Source organism: Acanthopagrus latus, chromosome 22 (genome assembly GCF_904848185.1).
Source record: "Acanthopagrus latus isolate v.2019 chromosome 22, fAcaLat1.1, whole genome shotgun sequence".
NCBI lineage: Eukaryota > Metazoa > Chordata > Actinopteri > Spariformes > Sparidae > Acanthopagrus > Acanthopagrus latus.
Window position 1 is genome coordinate 18,219,336 of NC_051060.1, and position 12,471 is coordinate 18,231,806.

At 43.8% G+C, this 12,471-nt stretch overlaps 1 long non-coding RNA gene across 1 annotated transcript; it reads right to left on the reverse strand.

The window, feature by feature from the left end:
* Positions 1–4,052: 4,052 nt before the first annotated feature.
* On the reverse strand, positions 4,053–6,957 carry LOC119012267. Its single transcript, XR_005072423.1, has 3 exons — positions 6,821–6,957; positions 6,031–6,091; positions 4,053–4,924 (listed from the first exon to the last, which is right to left on the reverse strand). It is a non-coding gene; the product is annotated as an uncharacterized LOC119012267 (long non-coding RNA).
* Positions 6,958–12,471: the final 5,514 nt, after the last annotated feature.

A 12,471-nucleotide genomic window follows, 5' to 3' on the forward strand; every position in this document is an offset into this window, starting at 1 on the left:
GCTTCTGTCTTCCACATGGATGATCAAAAGGATTCTAACTTTGCCCGTGGCATTAGCAAAACTCTTTTGTCATGCAGTCACAAGGTGCCTACTGAAGCCTTTTGAAGGCTTTTCATCTTAAAAATGAGTCAGCTGGAAACAGATCGATTCATGGGGTTAACGTGAGCTCAGTGAGTTGGCTAGCTACAGCTGTTGCGATCGGCAGCACTGTTTCAAAAAATTAGCAAAAATCTGGAGTGGTGAATCAGCTGTGGCTACTATTACAGACTCCATATGTGTATATGTGAGAGTGGGAAGCTTGATAAGTGTATTTACTGAGGTGGGTGGTGTGATGCAAACAGTGAGTCAATCTAAAATTTGCTTCTGCCTCAACACGTCTCTTCTACGCTCTATATGTTCAACTTGGTGTTTACTGGAGATAGAATCGCATTCTAATGGGTCATTTCAAAGAAGAATGACGCTGTTACCGCCAGTAAAATGGGTACAGTCACCTAAAGGCTTTTAACAAAAGCTTTGTGACTAATATAACAACTAATATGCAATATTTTATACTCAGCTTCTCTATCAGGCTGCATGTGCATGTATGCCTCAGTGTCAAATGGCCCCTCTGAGCCGGGTAGAAAACAGACTGTTCCTGAATCAGCCAGAGGCACACGTTGTCTGGGAGGACATGATGAGGTTTGCAAAACAGGAAACCCAGGGACTCACACACACATACAGGGCACACAAAGTGTGTGGGCATGTTGCGCAGAGGGCACTTGCACAGAGTGTGTGTGTGTGTGTGCCACAGCGACAGGCCCTCTTCTGATGCACCTCGCTTACACACCTCACTGAGTACAGGATGTGTGTATGTGCGAGTTGTGAAGCCCGAAAAAGATGCGTTCAGGGCTTACGGTAGCGTGCCAAAAGGATCACGAGGTATGATTGATGGAAACAAAGTTGTTGACTGGTTGGCCGCCATGCAGTCGCTCCGCAGGACTAACTGGTAAAAGAGGAAGGAGGCCGAGAAAGAAAGAAAAAAAAAAAAAAATCAAGGCTAAACATCACAAACGGAGCAAAAAAGGGAACAGTAACATGAGTAAGCGCTCATTAAGATGGATGCGCACCCCCCCCCCCCCCCCTTCTGTCTCTGCATCTGTTTCACTGGAAAACACAAAAACTCACACACACACACACACACACACACACACACATATTCAGCACAGCCTTGTCTTTTCTGTGAATCCTGGACAAGTCTGAACATGCACGCCAGCCTGTGATGACTTAAACACACAAAGTGCACACATGTTGAGCCGGCACTTAGCGCAGCGTTAACACTTCATCAGAAACATGAGCGGTGTGTGTTATGAGGGAGTTATTGTTGCCGCTGTAATCGTGACAAAGGATCCTACATCCCCAGAGTGCACGCGGTTACGAGGCCGCCACGCTGTTTATATGCACGTCAGCATAAAATAACAGATGGTGACACGAGTCAGAAGTGTCTCCTGCCTTCATCACAAACCTCTCAACTGAACTGAATCAAACACTTGCACCTTTTTCTTCTTTGCTTATTGTTTCATGTCACAGGAATCGCCAGACTTTAGAAAAGCATGTTATACCATTTGTCCTCGTTCTTGCTATTTATGTACTGAACGGGAGCGCGTAGCTGAAAAAGCGTTGCAGGTTGTTCTGCTGAGTTGAACAAAGCTCAACGTAAAGCCCATCGGTAGGTGAGTCGACACTTGCCGCATCTGTTTTGCGCTCGAAAGTCTTTTTTTCAGACATGGAGGGAATATCGGAGATTAGCCACATACACACCAACATGGCACTCATTCTGAAACAGAAACGCCGCAGAAGAAGATGCGGCGACAAGATGATGTAATTGAAGGTAAACTCAAATTAAAGAAAACTGTAGGAGAACGTGATCGAACTTTTAATTTAAGTTTGTTCCGTGTTTCATTTGGGGGAATGTTACAGACTCCTCGTCGCTCAGCGGACCTGATGTTTTCGGTCTGGCGCCATTTCTCTTCTCTCCAGTTCAGGTGAAGCTTCAGCCGATGTTTAAGTCACATACATACGTAGCCTACTTTTTCACATTTAGTTTTTGCATATATGTGCTAATCCCCCCCCCAAAATGTGCTACGACTTTTTTGCAGCATTTTTACTGTTTTGGTGTTTCAGCTCAGCTTTTTCGAGGCACAGATTGCCGCTGTCCTGGGTGAAAACGAGAACAGGGACCAGACGAGGTTTGGAGAGTGTGCCGACAGTAGACAAAACAGAAACAACAGCTTTAAAAATCATTTTGATGGTACAGTGTCTTGTGATAGGTTGAATGCATCATGTTACGCATTAACATTGCACCAATGTTATGTCTGACAAATTGTTACAGACCTTGGATTTGAATTTACGACAGTGGTGTCGCACTCGGGGGTTTCTACACAATGTTGCTTTTAACGTCTCGTTCAAAGTGTTCAAGTTTGCGGTTTATTTAAATGAATTTACATTATTGGTGCGTAGGGCCATAATAAAAGGGTGCACTTAACAAAGGACAAGGTGTGAATGTTATCTGTTTGAGTACTGATACCTACGATACATAGGATGATAAGGAATATGAGCGTCTACGTAGGTAGAAAGTCTGCTAGCGGTCATGATCTAAAGTAAAATCCTTTTGTGGCTGTTTTGTTGCTGTGTTAGTAACTGCTTCATACCGGTTTGAATCTTTCTAAAAAACATAATTAAGTAATATTTCTGTGATTTTTTTCCAACAATTAGGCCCTATGTTCCCACATTTCTAGGACATTTTCAAAAGTAGGTCTTGTATTCCAACATTGCCCTTCAATTTAATGTTTAGGGTTATGGTTTCCTTAACCTTTACAGAGACCTCTTAGAAATGTGGGAACATAGGCTGACCCCACATTAATACAGGGGTAAAAGCTGACTAAGAATCTGAAGCAGGACAGTAAGAGAGAACGTACATGGCCACTGTCAGCTCAGATGTGTTAGACGAGAGAGCGACTGCAGAGTTACTGTTGAACGCTGCGCAGAACAGAAACAAAGGCATGGTTTTGTCCTCGCCATTGGGAAACTTACTGTACACGCTGTGGTGATGGGGTTGATGTGTGAGTGTGGCGGTGGTGGCGGCGGTGGTGGTGGTGGAGGAGCATTCTGTGGAACAGGATGTACTGTAGCTGTGCAAACGCCTAAAAGCTTCTTTTGCTTGTGTTTACACATGAGCTGAAGCAGCACACACACACACAAAAAAACCCAGATCCTTTACTGTAAGCTTCAGGTCCGCATTGTAGCCACGGTGGGGACTTTACCACAATAATCTGCCCGTCAGCCTGCCAGTGTGAGGGCGGGGAGGCTGCCACCCAGATAAAAATCTCAGTTTAGAATTTTTTTCGTGAGCATAATGGACACCTTCAGCCACACACACACACACACAGATAAAGAAAAACAAATTCTACAAATATACGGCTGAATGGATAACTTGGCAAGAAACGCAGCAGAATGCAAAACTATGCAAATGAGATGCAAAGAGTGAGTCAGCACTATGATGGAAGATTTCTTCTTGGCTCTGAGATGACTTTTTTTTTTTTTTTTTAAACTTCAAGTCACAATTACACAACAGTCCAGTGTTTGATTAAATGCTGTACTTAAGTATGATTAAGATGTAGTTATCAGAGTTTCCATTACTTTACTTCCACTCCACATGTCAGAGTGATTCATTGTCAATTTTTACTCCACAACATTCACATGGTAGCTGAAGTTACTGTATCTTTACTAAAAGGTTTGCATCGCCATTAACGTTTGCACTCCTCACTGCCAAGAGCACGAGCCTCTCGTCCATTAGTAGATGTTTACGGACGTGTGTAGTTCTGTAGAACTGTAGTTCTGCTGCGTCCTCAGTGTGTCAGGGGGCCTGTTCTCCCAGCTGAGTCAGCAGGAGCCTGGGGTTCAGATCCAACCTGTGGCCCTTTGCTGCCTGTCAGCCCCTCTTTCATCTTCAGCTCTGCTGTCCAATAAAACCATTAAAAAATGAGAAAAAAAATGAAAGAAGGCAGCTCCTTGATGAATCTGTGCACAACAAGGTCTGTGGAAACCAGGTCATTGTTGGCCTGATGAGCACCACAAGCATGAGCGCTATTTAATTGCATTACATTTGTGAGAAAGCCAAACTTGGTACCTCACGCAAAAACAATCTAGATGGCTCTATAAGTGAAAAAGGAACAATATGTTTTGATAAATTTGGGCGAACTGCCCCTTTAATGATCTCGTAAACAAAGCATACAACAAAATTAGAGTGCAACTCTCTTTGTGTGATGTTTGAACATTAACTAATCCCATTATTTGATATATAATAATATATCACTCATGGGGAGAAATATGATATGTATATATATTTATATTACTGAGAAAGGAGCCATTTTTCTGTTGAAGTTTTTACTCAAGCAAAACTTTAATTTCAGTATGTTTGCATGGAGCATTTTACAACTGTGGTATTGGTACAACTACATGGAAAATATTCTGGAAATCTGGTTGGACATCATGACAGTCACTTAAGTGTGTGTGCGAGACACACACACAGCCTAAAGTAAAAAAAACAAAACAGAAAATAATGTCTCTGTTGTCCTCGTATGCAAATTTCTCGTTTCAGTTGCTCTCACCGCAGGGAGGTCAAAGGTCGGGGGTCGGACACAGTTAGCAGCCTTGTTTTCCAGAGCAGGTGCTTGTCAACACCGGCTTAGACAGTATGTACATAAATGATGTGGCATACGTCAGTATACAGGGATTAGAAGGTCCAATAAACCACTTAGCTCACGGTAATTCTCCTGTGTGCTTCTCAAAAAGAGCTGGAAGAGGTGGTCATGGAAAGAAATCCCCTCCCGATCCAGCAGATAAACGAGGAACAAAGAACAGGTCGGACAGCACTGACTTCATCCTCCTTGGCGAGACGAGGGAGGGAGGGAGGGATGGATGGGTGGATGGAGGCATTGGGAGGAAGGAGGGAAGAAAGAAAGACGGCGGAGAGAAAAAAAAAAGTCACGTCACCGGCAAATCCAGGTACATCAGTGGGTCACAATGAGATGGCACTGGAAGACACGCGCGCCACACCCTGCGTGGCTCTCTGTTCAGATGTGTCTGCGTGTGTTTTGGCCTCACGGTACACAGCTAACACAGGAGGATTTAACCTCTCGTGTTGACTCATGTCTGGTGTTGGCATCTGCTGGGCACGAAGGCCCGAACGCAGCTCGCCGAACTGTCGCGAAATCCCGGCTGATGCCTATCTGGCGTTTTTTTTTTTTTTTTTTCTTTCCTCATGAAGCTCACACTTAATCCCTGAGAGCATCAGACCCTCCTTTAACACACCGAAACGAGCCCCTAGTCTTCCCATGCTGCCTCATAATGTATCTGTCTATATCTCCCTGTCTCGCCCCTTTTTTTTTTTCTTTTCCTCCTTCTGCTTTTACCTGGACCGAAAAACGCCCGAGGTTTTTCTCGTGGGAAACTCTCGGAGAGGTATGTTGCTCCGTGAGCAGGGAGCGAGAGTGGAATCCCGTTTTTCCGGGTCTAGTCTCACTCCCCGTTCCGCGATCCCATCCCGGGGCTTGGTGTCACGATCGGATTCGTGTCGGGGCTTGCAGAGGTGTTAGGAAAGTCTCGCCTTTTCTCGCTCAGCCGGATCCTGGGGTTTTGGTTGTACACAGCACCTGTGCTCTATTTCACGCCGGCTCCAGTTTCTTTTCTTTTTTTTCTTCCCCCTCTCCTTTCTTGCGTCACTCTGCGATTTTTAATCTATACTTCCTTAAGTGATCAATCCTGTATGTTTAAGTTGATTTAACACCCTAACTCACTTACACTTGAACATCCAAACCACCCGACACTTCTCAATTAAGTGAAGTTCTAAACCAAGGCCTGTAAAGCAAAATTGAATTTCTTTAACTGTATTTTTTTTTTTTTTTTTTTTTTTTAACAATGACATTTAAAGCAGCATTACAAAAGTCAAAATCAAGGCCGCATCTCCCTCCAGGCCTCACGTATCAAACTCACCCGTCAAGTCAAGTGAAGGACTTCTCCTGAAGTCACATGGTTTTCAGTAAAGGGGCGTCATCTTCAAGGAAGAGAGGAAAACAGAAAGACGGTGAGAAAGGAAAGTGTGTCATCCAGCTGTACGTGTGTTTGATCAAGTAAAGTAAGAAATACATTTTATATAATAAATACATTTTGTCTTACAAGCAGGTTGTCAGTTTGAGTTTCATAGATAAATAGTTTGGGTTTGGTCATTATCTGCCGTTAAAATCTGTAATCCAAGCTTGTATTTTGAAGTGCCTCGGCTGAAAGGTTTTATTCTTTTATTTTGATTTGTTTTTTAAAAAAAAAAGAAATAGACATTCTTGATATCAACAATAACATTCAAACAGTTGGAGATACAGCCCGTCCTGTGAACTTCCTCATTTCTCTTCTCCTCTCCTGTCCTTGTTTCCCAGAAAGAGAAAAAGAAACTGATACGTGTGTGTGTGTGTGTGTGTGTGTGTGTGTGTTCTGTAACATGACAGAGGTTTGCATTATCCCACGACAGTGTGAGATGCTTTCGATCCAAATTTCAGCGTGTGGTTATATATTTGAGAAGCAGAGCGGTCTCACATCCCTAAACCTACATTCGCGATCATGTCGCCGAAACGAGAAATGGCGACACTTTCAGAGTCTGTGTGGTGTCGAAAATCGGCAACGATAACGCGAGGACAGACATCCAATCAGAGAGGAGAACATGGTGACAAGCAGGCAAGACGAGTACACCGAGAGGCCCGAGAGTCCAAAAAGAAGACAAGTGAGGACTTACGCGGAGACGACACGACGACCCTTCTGCTGAGAAACACCACGGGACAAGAGTTCTTCCCCGGACTGGAGTGTGAACCGGCGGACACGGAGTGAGTGGACGGGAGAAGACAAGCAGGAAGTGAGTGATATCAGCCGGGGGAAGAGTCTGAGAGAGGCGCAGCAAAGCTTCCTGGGTCACTCGGACACAAACACACACACAGACATGCAGGCGTGTGCATACATACACACATGCTGATGCAAGCGACACAGTGGTGACATAACCACAGTTACACAGCGAACTCGCGCGCTTTCCGGCTTTAATCTCACGCGTTTTTAAAAAATCGATCATTCGCCGCCCTGCGCGCCTGCAGCGTTCTTTCGCGCAGGTGGTGCAGAAACGTTTTCTTTTTTCTCTTGACTCGTCTGGGGGGGAGGGGGAAGGTCAGCAAAGGTCAGGCAGAGAGCTTGGCATTGCGTTTGACCGGGGGAAGTGACGAAAAGAAAACCCAATTAATTAAGGTTTTACTGGTCAAAAGAAAAGGGGAAACAGCCTCGGCTTTACGGTGTAAATCACCTCATGGAGAACTTAATTGGAGGAAGTTCGATTGAAGGAGGAACAACAACAGAGAGCAATATCCAGTCTTTTAAAATGAGTAGTGGAACGTTGGGTGTATCCCTCTTTCTGCAGTACACGCGCGTGCGCACACACACATGAAGGAACAATACACACGCGCGCGCACACACGCGCACGGGAGATAAAAAGGGGAAACTCTTTTCAATGAGGTGGACGATACTTGACATATCTTGACTTATTTTTTTACTACACACTTCCCCTCTTTGTGACAACTTCCTCACAGTTTTCACTACCAGCGCTGCTTACTACCGGAGGGCTGCATATGAATGAAGAAAGACGCGCGCACACACACACACACACACACACACACACAGATGCAGAAGGAGAGAGAACGAGAAGAGAGTTGTTTTGCAACTAGAAAGAGGAAGGTGTGTGTGTCACTCACTGCTTTGTGATGCAACACGGACAAGTCAATGAACACACACACACACACACACACGTTATCCACATCTCTTATCCAATCTCGTATGCACGTTACATCGCCCGGGTACATTTTAAATTGTAAAAATCTCTCGCCTGGACTGCGAGGGATCTGAATGGTGGGCAAGATGGAACATGTGAGCAATAATTCTTTTTCTCTGACCCATCTCCTCCTCTTCCCTGTGACCCACCCACTGGCACAGCAGATTTGCATAGACATTTGCCAGTCAAATGAGATGCATGGGAAAAGTGGGAGTGTTGCTTTTGGAAAGTGAACTCCCCCAGAATTCCCCCTCCGGGAGACTCCCCGACTTACTTCCAAGAAAAAAAAAAAAGAGGTCAGCGAGCGTCCAGTGCAGGTTTTTTTTAAAGTGCTCGGACGGGCTCACGGAATTGCTTTTCGAGCGCGCTGACTCACGCTGGGTTGCACCTGCACACGTGCACGCAGAAGTCAAACAAACAGCAAGGACAAAGGCGCAGTGAGCTCCTCACGCACACATCCCGTGTCGTCTCAGAGCAAACGCAGTGTATCGATAATCTCTGGGAACCTCACCCAAATCAGCCTCGGGGGCACATTCCCGAAATGAAAACTGTTGTCCCCGTCAGTTTGTTTTGCTTGTTGGTCGATTGTTGATAGAGATCTAAATGATGGCTGTGTCTTAATTGATGCCTGAGGGGTTCGGGGACCTCGCTGCCCTTTGCGGGCTTAGATTTCAGACCCGGTGTGAACATGACCCCTTGTTTATAAGGTCAGGGTTTGGAGAGCGCCCTATTATTTCGTGTTTGTCTGGTTGTACAATAAGTAAGTGGGTAGGTGCAATAAATCAGCAGTTGGCAACATTTGCCTCATGTACCGACACATTCCTATCAAATGAGCTCCCCCTCGCTGTCTGCCAAGTTCAAAATTGCGTGTTAAAGCTGCAACATGGCCTTTCACGTTCTCCCTGTGTCTGCGTCGGCTCCCTCGATGTGCTTTGGCATCCAAAGACAGGCAGCTTGGTTTAAATTGTCTGTAGGTGTGAATGTGAGTATGAATTATTGCCTGTCCTGGGTGTACCTCACCCACCCCCCGCTCTCTGCAAAGAGGTTAGAGATGATGGATTTAATTTTGTTGCAACCATGTATTAATTTTAACAATAGACTTAACTGTATATCGTTCATTTTTGCTCCCTATTTCAGCTGATTATATACCATATCATTACTCTTAGCTGTGGTTTTTAAGTGTTTGTCCATTAGCCTACCTGCTAATGGTTTGATATTCATACAGCAAACGAGTTCAGCTGTTGATAAATTACCTTTCGCTAACTGTTTCAAGCATTCATCCATGACTTTTAGCTAACAGTCTGAGGTTAGTACTTTTAACTAATGCGTTCAGCTGCTTAAACTTTCAGCTAACTATGTCAAACATGTTGCTGTTATAGTTTCTCCTGCTACCTACTTTTAGCTACCTCTCGTAATTGCTAAAATGACCTCAAGCTAACAATTTTACCTGCTTGTCCATTATTTTACCATGTGTTTCTTTTAGCTATAACAGTTCATCCTGTAGCATAGCAATTTTAGAGGCTTATTTCTGTTGGCTAAAAGAATTCAAGCTTTATCCATTAAACTCTTTTTTTTTCTTGTGATTTCATGCATGCAGCTAACAAGTTCAGCTGTTTTTAAATTACTTTGAGTAATTTCCAGCATTTATCAATTACATTTAGCTAACCATTTAACAGTTTATCCTGATGCCTAATTTTAGCTACTATCTGAATTGCTTATATGATATTAAGTGAGCAATTTTAGCTTTTCAGCCAATTTTTTGACCAACTGTTTCTTTTAGCTACAACATTTAATTGTTTCTTCATCACGGTAAAGCTGATGATTTGTAACTGTACTACTAGCTAACTGTGTTTGTAATCAGCTAAACTACACATCTTAACCCCCAAGGCTTGCAGTCTGATCCAGGCTGTTAAACTAAAAGCTCACCGCTCTAATGTGAACAGGACCTCTTTGAATTAATTAGGTCGATGCAAATGCAGGAGTTTGCCCTGTGGCTTATTTGGTCTGTGAATTAGAATACTACTGAGGCTAATTTTACTGTGTTTTGGGTAATTCAGGACTCTCTTCTGTAGGATCTTTCGTGTCTGTCTACCCTCACTTCAAAGATTCAGTCCTTTAATGTATAGACGTACCCGGTTAGGGTTTCCCTAAGCATGATGCAAACACGAACACAGCTCTCTGCAAAAGCTGGAGAAGTGACTCTAAACGGTGAACGTGAAAAACAAAGGTTACTCTCAGATTCTCTGGGGGGGATTTTCTGTATTTAAACACAAACCCTACCATAAAAATTTGGCTGTGTAGCCACAAACAGATCACACGCACACACACACATCAACCAAATCAAAACACTGTCACACATGGACTAAACCAAAACTAAACGTCTTGTTTACAACAGCAACAATATTACCGAGCCCATATAAATGAGACCTTGATAAATATATGAATCGACTAATGATGCCGGGCCAGAGGAACAGGCCGAGCAGGTTGGACTGTACCTGTAATAACAAGAGGAGACGTGACTCACAGGAAGCTGCTTGTATTCACTCAGCGGGCTCATCTTCATGTGAATATGTGTATATAAACACTAAAAGAGCCCCATTAATAAACATAGCAAAGACAACTTTCAAGTATGAAATTTCTAAGAGGGAGTAATAAGAGATTTGATGTTCACGGAAAGTCAAGAAAATCCACCCTGCTTTATTTCTAAAGTTTGCAATAATAACTCATAAAATGACCCTGAGGATTCAATTACAATGGATTTCATAATTCAGTTGCATCATGGGAATTTAGATTTTGGATTTTTGAAATCTCCCTTTTTCCTTTCAGTTCCCCAAAATTCAAGGGGCTCCATGGAACGTCTATGGAGGTGGGTCATAGTTTATGTCGGCAAGAAAACACCAGAACTTGCCCTGCGCTCAGTCCATGTACGGCTAGCTGCATGGCTACCTCAGCTAATGGCAGCAGTTAGCGGTTACCCAAGTGATGTGCTTCTCCCTATTTGCTTTGAGCATTAAATTCAACAGGTGGCCAATTCTTAAAATTGCACCTTTAGACAACTGAAATGATCCACCCGCTCACTTAAAAGCCAATAACACGAGTAATACGCGCCGCAAATAGTTCTTTATCTCCTGCAGAGTTCTCACGACCAGCCCGTGCGCTGAAAAGGTCAAAGGTCGCCATCAGACTCTGGAATTCAAACGTAAACACACGGAAACACAGGAAACCATACAACCCACACACACATTTTTGTGACAAATTGCGAAAAACACTCTCTCATTGTGCGTAATAATGAGAAATCTGCACCTTCCTCCGCGAACACGAAACATCACAACAGGCCTCGAGCGCGATCGGGCTGCAGCCACTTGTGTCAAATGGTCAACGACTAAAAAAAAAAAAAAAAAAAAAAAATCCCAGTATGTACTTTCTTATGCAAAGGCGCTCTCATCTGCCCACACACTCTTACACATATTTGCAGTATGCAAATTGTCGAAAGCAGCCGATAAATCTGTATGTGTACGTACACTTCGAACCCTCCTAGAACACAGTCATCGCCGCGTGATGCGGACATCAGCTCGCTTGTCCATCGCTCACACACACAAACACACACACACCAAAGTGGAGAAGGTGGCATGTGGCAGGTGTGCTTCCACAGTACCTGAGGGTTGTGTATTGTTTAGTCACAGTGTAATATGGTGAGATAAGAGATCTTCACATACACACACACACACAAACACACACGCACAGGTTTTTATTTTTCTCCTGAATATTGATCATGTACACATTTGTTTGCAGAGTGTTTTTTTGGAGATGTGTGTGGGTGTTGCGTGTCAGATCTCAATACTGCGTGACAAATTAACCCTTTCTTTCCCCTAAGTGCACGCTCGAGTCATTCCACAACACACAGCACTGCCTGGAAACCACCTGCAGCACAGAGACGCTCAAAACGCAGGGATGGAGCAAAATCCACCTTACAACTCATTTTAATCTGACCTGAGTGCATATATCGTTGAAAAGTGTTATTTAAGATTTGACAAAAAAAACAATGATGAAACTTAACATTTGGATTTAGCTCCTCTCTTTGAAGATCAGTGTCTTTATGTCTATACGTCCATACATACTGACGCTGCTGTGACGTGTCATTTTTATACACGTTCCTCTGAGGTCAACGCACGTAATTTTGCACCTCTGCACGCGTCTGCATTATTTCATCAGGATTCACAGCCAGCATACAGTCGTGAAAACATCCGAAAATAAGCTTTAAAGTCATTCCGCCGTAGGAAGGCTGCACTTTAAGGTGCATTGTATCTCCTGAAACTAGTCCCTGCCAAGATTAGTGCGTACCTCCGCACACAGTGCAGAAAATCCAAGTCATTCAACGAGTATGGTGAGGCGATCTAAAATAGTATGAAACTGTAAACATTTTAAAGATAATATCGATATGAATTTTTTCCTTCTTATCAGCGAGGAGGGCCGTGCTACAGGAAGCGATTATGAGTATGAGATGTGTCATTAGTGTGAAAAGCGTGTACAGCAGGGAGGCTGGCAGGGTTTAAGCTGAGGCGCTGACGGGGCAGGGA